This window comes from Carassius auratus, chromosome 26 (assembly GCF_003368295.1).
Source record: "Carassius auratus strain Wakin chromosome 26, ASM336829v1, whole genome shotgun sequence".
Taxonomy (NCBI): Eukaryota; Metazoa; Chordata; class Actinopteri; order Cypriniformes; family Cyprinidae; genus Carassius; species Carassius auratus.
Genome location: NC_039268.1, coordinates 2947588 through 2962988, shown reverse-complemented (window position 1 = coordinate 2962988; position 15401 = coordinate 2947588).

The following is a 15401-nucleotide window of genomic DNA, read 5'->3' as shown; positions in this document are numbered from 1 at the left end:
TGGTGTTTGGGTTCCTTGCCACTGTCGACTTTTGGTTTGCTTATTTGGGGACTTATTTAAATATCCAGTAATTTTACTGATGTAACTCCACTGACACTATTGGATTAAAGACTGAGTCAGATGATGATACCACTGTTTTGCTAGATGAGTTAAAACTCATTTCAACTGAACAGTGACCCTCTTTACTGTTTAGAGCTGCCTCACAGCAGAGATTGAGCAGCTCAAATTGAGCAAGTCAAATTGTACTCCACAAACTCCACAAACATCGTGAATGCAGATAACAGATCAATATTTCTGTATATGAGTGGTAAAATAGTGTTTTTTTGTTGTTGTTGTTTTTTTTGTTGATTTTTGGATGAAAACATCAATTGATGTCTATGCAGGGTGAGAATGCTCTCTGATTTCTTTAAAGAGTAACTAAACCCTAAACCAACTTTTTTTAGTTAATGATCTTTAAGAATGGGGCTTTATTAGTGCTGTTCAGTGATTCGAGTAACTTTTTTGACATTTGAGTATAAAGTGTTTTAATTCTACAATATATGGTGTAAAAACATCTGAGTCCTCTTCAGGTTGAACGGTGGCTACTGCAGTAGATTTTTCCTATTGGATGTTTGCGGTGGCAAGTGACGTAAGCAGTTTCCAGCTGACCACGCCCCTTGGTACGAGCTACCACGCCCTCGGCAGTATAAAACCATCTTGTTTCGTCAAAATCACTGTAGTGAATCAGGAGTTAGAATTGCGAGTATTGAAAACGACAAGGATAGACTATTATAGCATCTATTTAGCATAGCATTTATATAGTTATTTAGATTATTTCCTGTAGCCTATGTAGTTAATTAGCATAGTTGTTAGTGTTACCTTAGTATTGTTAGAAGCATAGTTAGTTAGTAGCATAGTATTGCATCAGTTAGGATAGCTTCAAGTTAGCGTAGATTTATCTGTATTTAGTACAGTGGTCAGGATGGTACGTAGGTGTAGTGTTGCTGGTTGCGACAGCACTGCTGGACTGCATAGTTTCCCAACAGACTTTAAAATTAGGCGCCAGAGGTTGCATGCACTTGGCCTGGAAGACCGTGAGTTCCTGCCTAGAGCTGGAGTGTGCAAACTGCATTTCTTTTACCTGGAGTATTCAAAGACATTGAGTACCTTTACATGGGCAACAATATTCTGATTTTAACACAGTTAAGTCAATATTCTGATTAAGAATCTACCATGTAAACAGATTTTTGATTTCCTTTATCCAGCTAAAGTCATGCTCGAAGTAAACACAAATCGATGGAGTATTCCTATTTTCCTTGCATAACTGAACTGCAGTATAGACATGTACACACCTTAATCACATTGTTACCATCATGTAGGACTTTTCGCCGCATTTTGCGGCAGCATTTACACACGGCAGTGGTCAAACGTTTGATGGCAAATAGAAGAGCTTCTACACCACCATCATCTGTATGCACATACTGTACGAATAATTAACTGCACTCGAAGCTTTCATAAAATTTACAATTAAACACCCAAAACGGTATATGGTATCATCACGTAGACAAACTAAATGTTTATACGTGAAATTCCTGAGGGGACATCAGATGGCGTCATGTGGAGACGTAATGATGTGTGCCATTAATTTAACTCTGTACTATAACATGTAAAATGTGAACATAAAAGGAATATTCTGAAAGCAACTCATGTAAACACCTTAATAATAATATTGTCTTATTTAGAATAAAGTAAATAAATGTAGTTATTGTCAATGCTGACAATATGCCATAAGAAATGAACTGGGAGTAGTGTGAATACTTTTCACAAACACTTCATCACAATTGAACATTTATTTTAAACATACTAAATATGCCTGTAGTGAAAAGAGGAACTGTAACTTTAGAATTTCTAATTCGGTTGTTGTTTGTTTTTCCAAACTACATCCAAAATAGTGTTTCCACATCTGAGATAAAGACCAAGCGGAACTATGAGGATAAGCTCTTCAAAAAATTAAACCTGCCTGAATAACGAGGGAAGAAATGTGCATGATTGAGTGATTTGTAAATAAATATTAAGGACATTAAGTACTCAGCCTGTTACTTTAAGTCTAAAGAAAAGTAAAATAATTTATTGTAGCATTGCTGTTTAAGACATTCCCAGTTGTTTTTTACCTTGATTCATTAAACTGCAGATGTGAGCAAGTAAAACTTGTTATTCTGAATATTCTGGTTACATTTCAGTGTTACTGTTCAGTATTTTTATTATTATTTCACTTCGGTTGTATTAAATTGTACTTAAGTTGTATTTTTTACTGCAGTACTACTGCAGTTTTATTGCAGTTTAATTGTAGTACGACTTCAGCTGTATTGCAGTAATAATACAGTTCTATTGCAGTTGTTTGTTAGTATGTTAGTATTTACTTCAAATATTTTGCAGTAAAACAGCATTAATGCAGTTTTTATGTGTCCAAAGAACTGAATTTTTCTAAATGTAACAAAAATGCAGTATTTTTTTGAAGGGTTTATCATTTACAGCCCCCCTCCACCCCTCTGGCACGGGGTCTGCTGCTACATAAGGACATTCTACCTGGAGACCTTGATATAATCAAGCAGAGTAAAAGGTACAATATTTGTTTCTGAAATGTAGTGAAGTAGATGAAGTAGCAAGTTTCCAGAAAAAATAAATATACTCAAAAAGTGTACTTAAATACAGTACTCAAGTAAATGTCTGTTGTTACTGTTCACCTCTGGTCAGACAGTTTCTTTGTAAATTCTTGACTAGATAAATTAACTAGCTGATGATCATTTAACAACACTTATCAATAAATGAAACATTGTTATATATTTAGTTTTATCTGCTAGTGGTACATCGATTCCATTTATTTCACAGTCACTTTCTATAACTCTCATTTGAGGAACTTGCAACCTACAGAATTCAGATTTACAGACAGGACATACTTACATCAGTGTGATGCAGCCTGACAGATCAGCAGCAACGTCAAACAATCTCTGAGTGGACGAGTGATTCTGGCATAAATGTGTCTTGGCAGCTCTTAAATGTTCTAACCACATGCACTCTTATAGAATGTGGTTACGCTCTTATTTTCATGCTATGCATTTCCCACCTACACAAGATTCTTCTTACTTCCTCACAAGTGTATAAGGTTTCATGCAAAAGGAAATGCTGTACCATACACAATGACCACAAATATATGTCCTACAAGTCAACAAGTCCTACAGGCAAGTCAACCACAAATGGAGATAAACCGATAAAGAAGTTTTATCAAAGGGGTCCTATTATGCTCTTTTACAAAGTCTTGATTTTGTTTTGGGGGGAGTACTAGAACAGACTAGAACATTATTTTTCACATATTTTACATTATTATAACACCTCTCTCCCCAGTCTGGCATGAATAGTTGAATAGTTCCTCCCTGCTTTCCATTCGGAAGAGTTCATCCCTATGCCCTAATCCCTTCAAAGGGTTACCCTTGGAGTAAGAATTTCGAAGGGTTGAAGGGTGTAGGGGACCAAACAACTGTTTCTTGAAGTGTCCCTTCTGTGTCATTATCACGTGCCCATATGCAGGCATCATCATCATGCAAATAATCTGTGCAAAGGATCATGGGAGCCTAAAGTGTCCATCAGTTGTACCCCTCGAAATCCTTAATTCTGAAGGGCCCTTTGAAGTGGCCAGTTTTGAGCACTTTTGGAATGACCTTTCAATATGGTGGCCATGATTGTTTTCACTCCAAAGTGCCCTTTGGAGGGGGCTTTATGAAGTGAAGTGAAGTGAAGTGAAAGTGACATTCAGCCAAGTATGGTGACCCATACTCAGAATTTGTGCTCTGCATTTAACCCATCCGAAATGCACACACACACAGAGCAGTGAACACACACACACACACACACTTTGAGCACACACCCGGAGCAGTGGGCAGCCATTTATGCTGCGGCGCCCAGGGAGCAGTTGGGGGTTCGATGCCTTGCTCAAAGTTTGTCAGCAGCAGGGACTGAGGGACTCAGTCATATATATATATATATATATATATATATATATATATATATATATATATATATATATATAAAACGTGAAAGAAGGGGTATGAATATTTTCGCAAAGCACTGTAAATATAAATTATTATATATGTGTGTAAATGTTTTTAAAATTCCTTTATATTTATAAATATAATATATACATATAACATATATTTGTGGATTAATGGTTATTGAAGACGGAACCATTTCAAACAATTCATTTCGATTTGATGAACTGGTTCAAAAAGATCCGGTTACATCGAATGTTTCGTTCGCAAACCGTGTGTAGAAGAGGACTGGCTTCTTTGAATTATGATAGTTTGTGGATCGTTAGGTAGAGCTCACAGCGGGTGATCGGTCAGAATCACGCAAGATTTCTTCATTGGAAGTATTTATTGAATTTACAACTGCATGATTGAATATGTACATTGATGTGTGTGGTTCTGAAACAATAAACAAGTGAAAACAAACATAATTAGTTGAATGAAAATGAATGATTATCATGCAAACAAACAATTATTTGTATTAACTGTAATCCTATTCTAACAATACAGCAGAAATAAAATACAATAATATTATTTTAACATGGCCGAAACTGGCCTTAGAAGAATGAAAAAGGCTGTGCAATGGTTCTAGGCTGCTGCAACTATAACAATGAGAAAGCATAAACCATTCGCTATACAAAGCCTCCCTCTGCTGGTCACATAAATAACTACAACAGGCCGCTCTGAGAGGTGTCACGTGACGACCAGTGTACATGCGGAAAGTGCGTGCTCTATAACCGATTAACTGGATTAAAGGCGAATATCGCAGCAATAGCTTACAAACTATGCAAAGAGGGTGCATAACTGGTATTCTACAATGTGTAACCAAAGAATAATGCCCGTGTGGAGAATTATACATTGATACATAGAAAGAAACATCACAACGCGAGGCCTAATCAGGCAGAAAAAAACCTGAGCTTAAATTAGCAACACTAAACAGACAAAACACTACCAATCTAGCCTCAGCAATGACAGTAAAGGAACAACAAAATACAGATTCTTACTTGTAAAGACGCACACAGGATAAAGCAGTTGTATCAAAACAGGTTTTAAGTCCGTGCAGTTAGTGTACACTACTGGCAAAAGTCTCAGACAGAATGCTACCAGCGTGCAGCGATCCTGAGTCAACTTGAGATTGGCTAATGGCGCTTTTCCACTGCATGGTACGGTACGGCTCGGTTCGGTACGGCTCCGTTATGGCGCATTTCCACTGCATGGTACGGTACGGTACGGTACGGCTCGCTTTAAATGGTATCACCTCTGTTGAGGTTCCAAGCGTACCGTACCGATACTAAAATGTGACGTAAAAACACTGCAGATCACTGATTGGTCAGACAGAATCGTCACTACCAGCGTCATTGTATTTGCGACACGAGACACTAAAACCCGCTAGATTTAAATAGCCAGACAACAGCCAACGCAGTAGCACCTGTTTTTAGAGTTAAATAATTTAAACATTTTCAAAAAAGAAATGGCTGAATCGTGGTCAGTGGACAAGGTGCAGACGTTCCTCTCGTTGGTTGCTGAGGAGCGGATCCAGCGAGAGCTGGATGGGGCGACACGGAATGAAAAAGTGCGGCAAGGAAGTTGACCGGAAGTTGAAGTCGGCCTGTTGCCGCCATCTTGTAGCAGAACTTCACTTGCGTTAGCATTCCCATTGACTCCCAAATAACTTTACATCTGAGGCGTTTAAAGACTCCGTTTGCCCATTATTTATTTCTAAAGATACACAACAATGTATGAAGGGCTCCATTACCTTCTATGTTACATTATGGCCCCGTAGAAACAGTTTTTGTAAAAATAGGCTAGCGATTGCGTCATAACCACTCAACTCTCTGTCGCATTACCGTACAGACAGGAGGAGAAGCTCACAGGCAATTAACTTAATATGGCGTACTGGCGTTACATTTTAAAATACTATACAAAATAATTAATCAGAATACTTACTCCTGCTCACTCACGACAAAGAACTCCCCGCTCAAGCTCGGCGTCTCTGCAAGATTAACGATGGCAGTTTGCACGCACAGCCACTAGAAGATTTACATCTGTCAGACAGGTTGCTGACGTCATCAAGCTTAGTTTGAGTCTGCGCGTCAGAAACGGAAGTGCCAAAAAACGCTAAAAATGGGCTTCACTGGTCTCAATTGAATTCCAATGGGGTCGCTGTGTCTATTTCTTTTACTGTCTATGCATCCAAGCTCTCGTTCATTTTGTCACAGATTATATCGACCAGCCGCTCAAACACCTTCTTGACGTTAATGTTATCCTTTGCACTGGCCTCAAAAAACTGGAAGCCTTCAAAAAGACGGTAGAGAAAGAGAGAATTTTTTTTATTTATTATTTTAATTATTTTGCATGTCCCCAACCTAAGGATTTAAACATTATTTATGTGAACTTCATACAAAAAATAGGGTTGTAGATGTTTCAGAATATGTTGTGGGTGTATGAGTGTGAGATTTCCCAGCCTATTTTTTTTTTCCAGTCTGCCCCTCATGGAAATTAATGATGCAGACATGCAGTTTCATTTACTACACTACACATAGGCCTACTGAAGCTAGCAGTGTTTTCAGCCTCTGCCACCTCAATATATGAATACATATATGAGTCACTTCATGAGCATTTTACTTGTTTTGAGAAAACCATCATATACAAAGGGACAGCGATGTTTCATAAAGACACCAATGTTTCAGGAGTTTAGTACACAGAATAGGACCCATGCCTATTACATAGCCATATTTGAGTTGATGCATATGCTTTTATTATTATTTTTAATCAGCTATTTTTTCCCCAAACCATTGTTAGATGCAGTGTTTCCTGCAAACATTTGGTTTCAATAACAGGATCAGTAAATTATTTCTTATGATTTTAAATCTGCATTGAACTTCAGATCAATCTCATTAAAGTAAAAGGCAGAACTAAAGTCTGATTTTGTGGTGGATGTGTACAAATGTGATTATCTTAATTCAAGTGATGAAGAATTTTGAAAGTCTGACAGTGTTGAGCACAACTGTTAGGTTAACCCTGCATGGTGTAAATGTTTGAAAATAATTAACAGTTGAAAATAAACATTCCAACATTCCAAGTAATCCAAAAGTAAGCAGATACATTACTTTAATAAAGTAATTGTAAAAGTTACACTACTATTACATTTTAAAGGTGCTGTAGGGAACTTTTGTAAAAAAAAATATTTTTTACATATTTATTAAACCTGTCATTATGTCCTGACAGTAGAATATTAGACAGATAATCTGTGAAAAAAATCAAGCTCCTCTGGCTCCTCCCAGTGTCCTATTGCCATTTGCAGAAACTCCATCGCTCCCGGTAAAAAATAACCAATCAGAGCTGCGGTCCGTAACTTTGTTTGTGTTCAAAATGTAGAAAAATGTATATAATAAGCGAGTACACCATGAATCCATTTTCCAAACCGTGTTTATATTATATTATAGGGTGCACCTATAATAAGTGTTTATATTCAGACTATTTTAGATTGCTTCGGGGGTACCACGGTGGAGTAACCCAGTACCTTTGTGATTCTTCATAGACATAAACAGAGAGAAGTAGTTCCGGCTACGATGTTCTTCCGCAAGACGCAAGCAGTTCTGTTGATTAACCGCTAGAGCGTCAAAAGTTACCTACCGCAGCTTTAAATAGGGTAACTTGTAATCTGTAACCTATTATATCTCCAAAGTAACCTTCCCAACACTGTTCATATATTATATATTTATACACGTCTTAATTTAGCCCAGCACTGTCTCACACATCTAAACACACCCGATTTAACTTATCAGCTCATGTTTATTTCAGCATTTACGTCAGTTAATACACAGCCTGAAAAACACTAAAACTGTCACATTCTATTTATGAGGTACTGACAACTGTGTCTGAAACCGCTCCCTATCCACTATATAGTGCTCTATGTCGGGTGTAAGCCATTTTATAGTGCTGTCCGAATCTTAGTGAACTTCTTCATTCCCTACATTCGTTCACTACTTTTTACCCACAGTGCATTCTGATTTCGAGTGTACAACCGATGTACACCAAAAATTATACCATAATACTTTAAAGGACTTTGGCTGCATCCAAAAACCTAGGCAGGTGACTTGCTGCCTCGCTGCTGTATCAGGCAAAGACTTTGCAGGCAGTGTTTTTGCACAAAGGCACCTAATGAAAATGATTTTGGACAGGCTTCTGAGGCAGAGTAATGGGTTAATGATCTACAGCTAAATATAGAGAGCTTTGGTGATAACTAAGTGTATATTTCATTACTGCAATATTAATTTCTTGCTAAATTTTACATATAAAGTGAAAAACGTTGATCAGGTCTTATCACATTATTTGTGATATGCAAAATCCCTGAAAATATGCATTGTAGATCTTTTTTATGCTCAAACAGCAACATTACAGACTAACTGAAGTTGAAAAAGCATAATAGGACCCTTTTTAAAAGTTCAGAAACAGGTTTGTGTCAAGCCACACATTTGGGGAAGAGTAAACAAAAAATCTTTTGCATTGAAGGGTCACAGAAGAATGTAGTCTCTGTGGAAGAAGTTTCAACTGATGGAGAAGGGCTTTGGTTAGAGCGGTTAACAAAGAGCTGATGGTTATTCTAGTTAAGCTCCATAAATAGGGTGACCAAACGTGCCATTTTCCCAAGACACATTCTGACCAGGATTTCTATATTGCCTAACATATCCACATTTTGGCTTTGGAAAATACTGCATGAAAGTGCAAGAATCAGAAAATCACATGCCAAAATCTTAACTGAATGCTCAACATTTTAGGAGAGTTTCAAACTGCAGTGGCTGTTTACAACATGCTCAGGTAAAATGCATCTGGTTGTCATTGTGAAGTAGCTCTGAAATGCTCTTCAGTGAAGACACATGAAAACATGACTGGAATTTGCAAAAAAGCACCTAAAGAACTAGATTCAGAGGAACAAGATTATTTGGTCAGAATCAGAATGAGCTTTATTGCAAGGTATGTTTACACATCTGAGGAGTTTTTTTTTCATAACAGAAGCTCTGCAGTGCAACAGAATGACAGCAACAGAACAGAAACACAGATAATAAAAGAAAAAAAAGAATAAAAATAGGACAAGTAAAGCCGCGTTTCCACCGCAGGAACTTTACCCAGGAACTAGGGACTTGGTCCGGTACTTGGTGTGTTTCCACCGCAGGAACCAGGAACTAAATAAAAGTTCCGGGTAAAAAAATGCCCCCCAGAAAGTCCCTGCTGGCGAGGTGGTACTTTTTTAAAGTTCCGGAACTTTCGGGGGCGGGACTTTGGCGCTAAACATTCTGATTGGTTGAGTTCACGCAGCATTGGTTGAGTTCAACCACCATTTATTCGGATCAACATTTTCAAAATATTACTGTTATTGTGTCATGAAATGTTATTTTAAAAGTATTTCAGGCGAGAATGTAGTTGTTTGAAACTCAAATCTGTTGTTTATTTATAAAGACAGCGCCTATTAAAAAATGTGTTTCACCGATCTCGTAGACGGTGAGCTCCACTCGATCAGCGGGAGCTCAGTCCTCATGTATCCGCAGAGAGCAGCCTCTCCTGGGATAGACCTTCTGATATGTGCCGCTGGCTCTGATGTGTTTTTAGTGGTTAAACATAACATATAATTCAGCTGCGGGGTAAATCTAACAGGTTTTCTTTGGTCTGTATTCAATTTATCTATATGTTAAAATGAAAATAAAAAAGGCAAATTTATATAATATTTCGTTTCATTGTAATGGCTGCATATACACATTTCCCTGAACTAAGTACATTTCTGCAGCTGTTATTATGCTTAAATGAAAACGAAAGGAGGCAGTGGTATTTGATATCATATTTCGTTTTATTGTAATACAGTAAGGAAAATTGCAGTAGCCATGACGAGCAGACTGAAGTCATCAAGTACGCTGCTGTTTATAGATTTACCGGACTTGCGTCGTCGCGGACATCACACTCCCAAGACGAATGCAGGAAGTCAGAACTAACTACTGTGATGCACGTCCAAAATCAGCGTACTTTTTTTTTTTTTTTTTTTTAATCAGCAGTACTTTGTATTGAGAAACGCGCGCAGACCTACGTCACCAGTCTATTTGCCTAATCTACCCGGTACTTTACACCGCGGTGGAAACGCAGAAAGCAACAGGTCAGTGGGGAAAAAAGTTCCTGGGAAAAAAAGTTCCTGGTACAAATGTTCCGGGTAATTTCGGTGGAAACGCGGCATGAGTGAGGAATAACAATATACAAATTGACAATTGAATGTCAAGGTATATTACAATAGACAGTTTTGTATGTACAGGTATATTATGTAGAAATTGAAATGTAGACCAAGTATTGGTGTTAGATAAATCAGTGTATGAGTGTATAAATAGTGTTGTGTGTTTCACAGTTATTGTCAAGTGTTCATGAGATGGATTGCCTGAGTGAAGAAACTGTTTCTGTGTCTGGTATTTCTGGTGCTCAGAGCTCTATAGCGTCGACCAGATGGCAACAGTTCAAAGAGGGAGTGTGCTGGATGTGAGGGCTCCAGAGTGATTTTGCCAGGCCTTTTTCTCACTCTGGATGAGTACAGTTCTTGAATAGAAGAGAGGGTTGTACCGATGATTCGCTCAGCAGTCCGGACTACCCTCTGTAGTCTTCTGATGTCAGATTTAGAAGCTGAGCTGAACCAGACAGTTACTGAAGTGCAGAGGATGGATTCGATGATGGTGGAGTAGATCTGTTTCAGCAGCTCCTGTGGCAGGTTAAACTTCTTCAGCTGGCGAAGGAAGTACAACCTCTGCTGGGCCTTTTTCACAATGGAGTCAATGTGAATGTCCCACTTCAGGTCCTGAGAGATGGTGGTACCCAGGAACCTGAATGGCTCCACTGCCGCCACAGTTCGGTCTATGATGGTGAGTGCAGGAGGGTTTCTCCTGAAGTCCACTAACATCTACACTGTTTTAAGCGTGTTAAGCTCCAGGTTGTTAAGACTAAACTAGACAGACAGCCCTTTAACCTCCTGTCTGTAAGCATACTCGTCACCGTCCTGAATGAGGCCGATGAGTGTGGTGTAGTCTACAAACTTCAGGAGCTTAACAGAGGGGTCTTTATATGTGCAGTCTTTGGTGTACAGGGAGAAGAGCAGTGGGGAGAGAAGGTAGCCCTGAGGAGCTCCGGTGCTTATTATACGGGTGCTGGATGTGTATTTTCCCAGCCTCACTAGCTGCTGCCTGTCTGTCAGGAAGCTGTTGATCCACGTAGGTGGGCACGGAGAGCTGAGTTAGTTTGGGCAGGAGAAAGTTTGAAATGATGGTGAGGCAGAGCTGAAGTCCACAAACAGGATCCTCATGTAATTCCCTGGTCTGTCTAGATGTTGCAGAACATAGTGCAGTCCAGTGTTTACTGCATCTTCCACAGACCTGTTTGCTCTGTAGGCAAACTGAAGAGGATCCAGTAAGGGTCCAGTAATGTCCTTTTGGTGGGCCAGCACCAGTTTTTCAAATGACTTAATGTCCGCAGACATTAATGAGCCACAGGCCTGTAGTCATTTAGTCCTGTAATTTTGGATTTCTTCGGGATGGGGATGATGATGAAGCGTTTGAAGCATGAAGGAACTTCGCACAGCTCCAGTGAAGATCTGTGTAAATATGGGGGCTAGATGGTCAGCACAGGATTTCAGACAGGCTGGTTTCTGCAGTGGATTCCAGGATTCTGCAGTGTCTAATGAATGCAAGCCAAATATATTTATTAGTGGTTAAAATATACAAAGAGAACACATTGTTTCATTCATTAGTATGGACTACAGAAATGTTTAATTTTTCTCTGAGTGACTTGTAAATTATTTAATTATTTAGAGACAATTATTAATTATTGTCGATATGGTGATGGGCCTCATCTCCAACAACAATGTATATGCAACTGATCCTCACTGCACACTGTTTACATCTCTGCACATCATCTGTGTAGTAGTTTAATATATGTGTATATTTAATAATTTTTATATAAATATTATCTTATTTTTTTCTTTTTACTTTTTCAGTATATTTCATTATTTGTATTTAATTTGCTCTTATTTTTTTTTGCACAGTCAAAAAAAGTATGCCAGACCTACATTTCATTGCTTGTTGTGTGTCATATAACTTGTACATGACAAATAACATTTTTAATCTTGAATGGTGTGGAGTGTTTCCTGTGATTTAGTCGGAGATAAAAGATATGGAGAAAGGAGGGCCTTAAGTTGGACCGTGGTACCATTAATATTTTCCTCATAAGTCTAGGAATTTATTTTATTTATTTTTTTAGTTAATTCTTGTATTACTTTTTTTTTTTTTACTTCCATGTGTGGCCTTGTAATTTTGCTTCACCTAGAGCCTGGTGGTTATAACAATCTAAACAATAATTCACTCTCAGATTTCAAACTTGCATTAAAGACAAACATTAAAGGCATACAACATACAGCAAGTATGAATTATACATTCACTTTCTTGATACTGATATAATTATCAAATTAATATCATGCAATATACTTGAGTGTTTGCAGTTCTCACAAAATTATATTACAACCTCTTGGTAATAAATAAAACTTAAAACTGGTCTATGTGTGACCAGAAGTGTTTGTTCAAATGAATTGTTATTTAACTGATTTTACAATGAGATTCTGCTTTAAATAAAACATAAAACTTGTACTTACCTGTATTTTTGAATTGCTAAATGTCGACAGATAAAGTGACATGTAACTGGATTTAACTCTGACAATTACATAGGCTACATGTGGCAGGAAGTGATGTGGTTCAGTATTTTTGTTGTGTGTGGTGTGAACACTCGCTCTTCACCATCTGCAGAGGATACTTTGGTTAATTTTGTCTTGCCTCTCTATATCTTTGAGCACATACAATACTGACACACATGCAAACAGACCTCTCTTATATTTCTTTTGACTAAATATTAGTTTCATTATGTTTTACATACAGCATACATGCAAATATACAGTATATTCTGACTTACCATGTTCAATATCCAGGTAAATCTCTCTCTTATAATCATTATTAAACGATCCTGTCTTGACTCCACACCAGTATTTGCCACTATCCTCTGTATTTCATGGGTAGTAAAATTGTAGAAAAAAAAAGATTTCCTTAATTTTAGAAAACATAACATGCTGTCACACACAGTCATCAAGATTTTGGATATGCATCAAATCAATGGTGACAATAAAAATAAAAATGTCTGGAAAATAAGGATGAGTTTGTGCTATGAAGCTGTTTTGATTGTCACTGTGGTTGTGATGCATATGATAAATCTAGATGGGTGTGAGTACATGACGCTTTTACTCAAAATATTTCAAACACATGCATTTTGTCCATCTTCAAAATAAGCAAGTATTTTGCTCTTGGTGATTGTACTGTAGAGTCAAAGGTTTGGGGGCTATATATGAAAAAAACAACAACAAAGAAAACTAACTTCTTGACTTCAGATGCTTATTATGTGATGGCTTTTTCATCATCAATAAAGAGCTGATAACTCCTGAGCTCTCTGAATTTTGACTTTCTTTGCCGCAACAACAGTGTTTCACAGACACACAGTTACAACAGCCAGAGACAAGCTAACACGTGGAGTACCAAGATCCCAACTAAACCAAACACTGTCCACCATAATGATGACTTCAAATGAAACAGAAATCATCATGTAAACCTCTGTTAATTCTCAATAAGAGCTTCTCTAAATGTCTGTCAGAAATAAAGTTAATCTAATGAATGAAGCTGGTGAAGATGTTTGTGGAGATGTTTGATCCTCCTCTGCTGAGATCTTTAATGTCTTTGATTTGCAGTTGTTTTTACCACATTCTCAATCATCAGTTATTTCATTATTTCATAAAGATTATTTTATTTTCTTGATTTTAGGACAAACACTGTGTTTTGAAATTACAATGAAATAACATGAGTCTAAATCTAACGCATCCTGAGAGTGTCGATTTGTTCCAGAAACAGTATAAATTATGTCTAAATGAGCCTTAAATTATGTTGGAAATATCTCCACTGAACACTTTTGAACTAGTTTTTAACCATGTAAGGAGGTTCTGTGAACGTCTAAATCGGACCTAAATCGGACCATAAAACACCATCCTCATCATCAACCTTGTTCATCTCATCCTCACCTAATTTCCATACCTTTTCTGAAATCTTGGCATCACCTTGGTCTTCAATATCTCCAGAATCTGTTAGTCACATTCCCTGCTTATCTGATGTTTCATCCTTTACACCTCTTTTATATCAGACATCTATACTTCATCTTTTTCAGCCGTTTGCTCATTCTCATCAGACAACTCCTTATTCTTACTTACATTCTCAGTAACACTGTCCTCATTATTCCTTACTTCCTCAGTAAGAATCTCTTTCTCATTTCCCACATCGTTAGTATTGACTATCATTTAATTTCTACATGAATTCTCTTGCACTTCAGTTTCAATCCCACTCGGGCCTGCTACAGCACTAAAAGGACAAGATAACCTTACGTGCCCAACAGCAGTGCAATCCCACTTGCAATCAGACAGTGGACTAGTTGTTCATCCTTCAGAAAAACCACCACCGCTTCATTCATTCGGAAATAATATTGTCACGCCCCACTTTCTCCACCACCTCTAAATGCACGTCCTCCACAGATTCTCCAGCATTCGTGACACACCTAATGCCATGATGGAGCAACAGAGATGACGCCTGCACACTCACATACGATGCCATCTCTGTCCCCACAATGACAACACCAGCCCACCACACATGAACACGTACTAATCCTGCGAAAATAAACACATAGAAACTTTTCCTCCCAAGAAAGTAGTATGGAAAAAAACTTTCAATTTTCCCTCTCACCATGATCACCCTCCCAAACTACTTCTACCCAGCATGCACAGAGAAAGAGAGAGAGAGAGCGAGAGAGAGAGAGAGAGAGATTGAGAATTTAATTTTTTAATTTTGAATAGCTCTTTATTACAAATAGACCATAAACAAGTTCACAAATTATAAATCACATAATACAAGGATAATACATAATCAAAGGAAAAGTGAAAAAAAAATTACCTTCAAAAACTGAGCAAAATGCTCCTTTGCAACATCATTTCAGTTCAAAAGAAAGATGATCATCTACTGCCTTATAAAAGTTAAAATCAATCAAAACTCTAGCCTTTACAAGGGCTGAGAACAAAGCCACCACATTTTGCCTAGACTTCTGTTCAATTCTATTCTTTCTACTTGTATAAACAGCTAATTTAGCTTGACCCAAAATAAAATCCAGCAATTGACAATCATAACGTTTTTTCTTCACATATTTAGCACCAAATACAAAAATGTCCTTTGAAAATGTTTCATT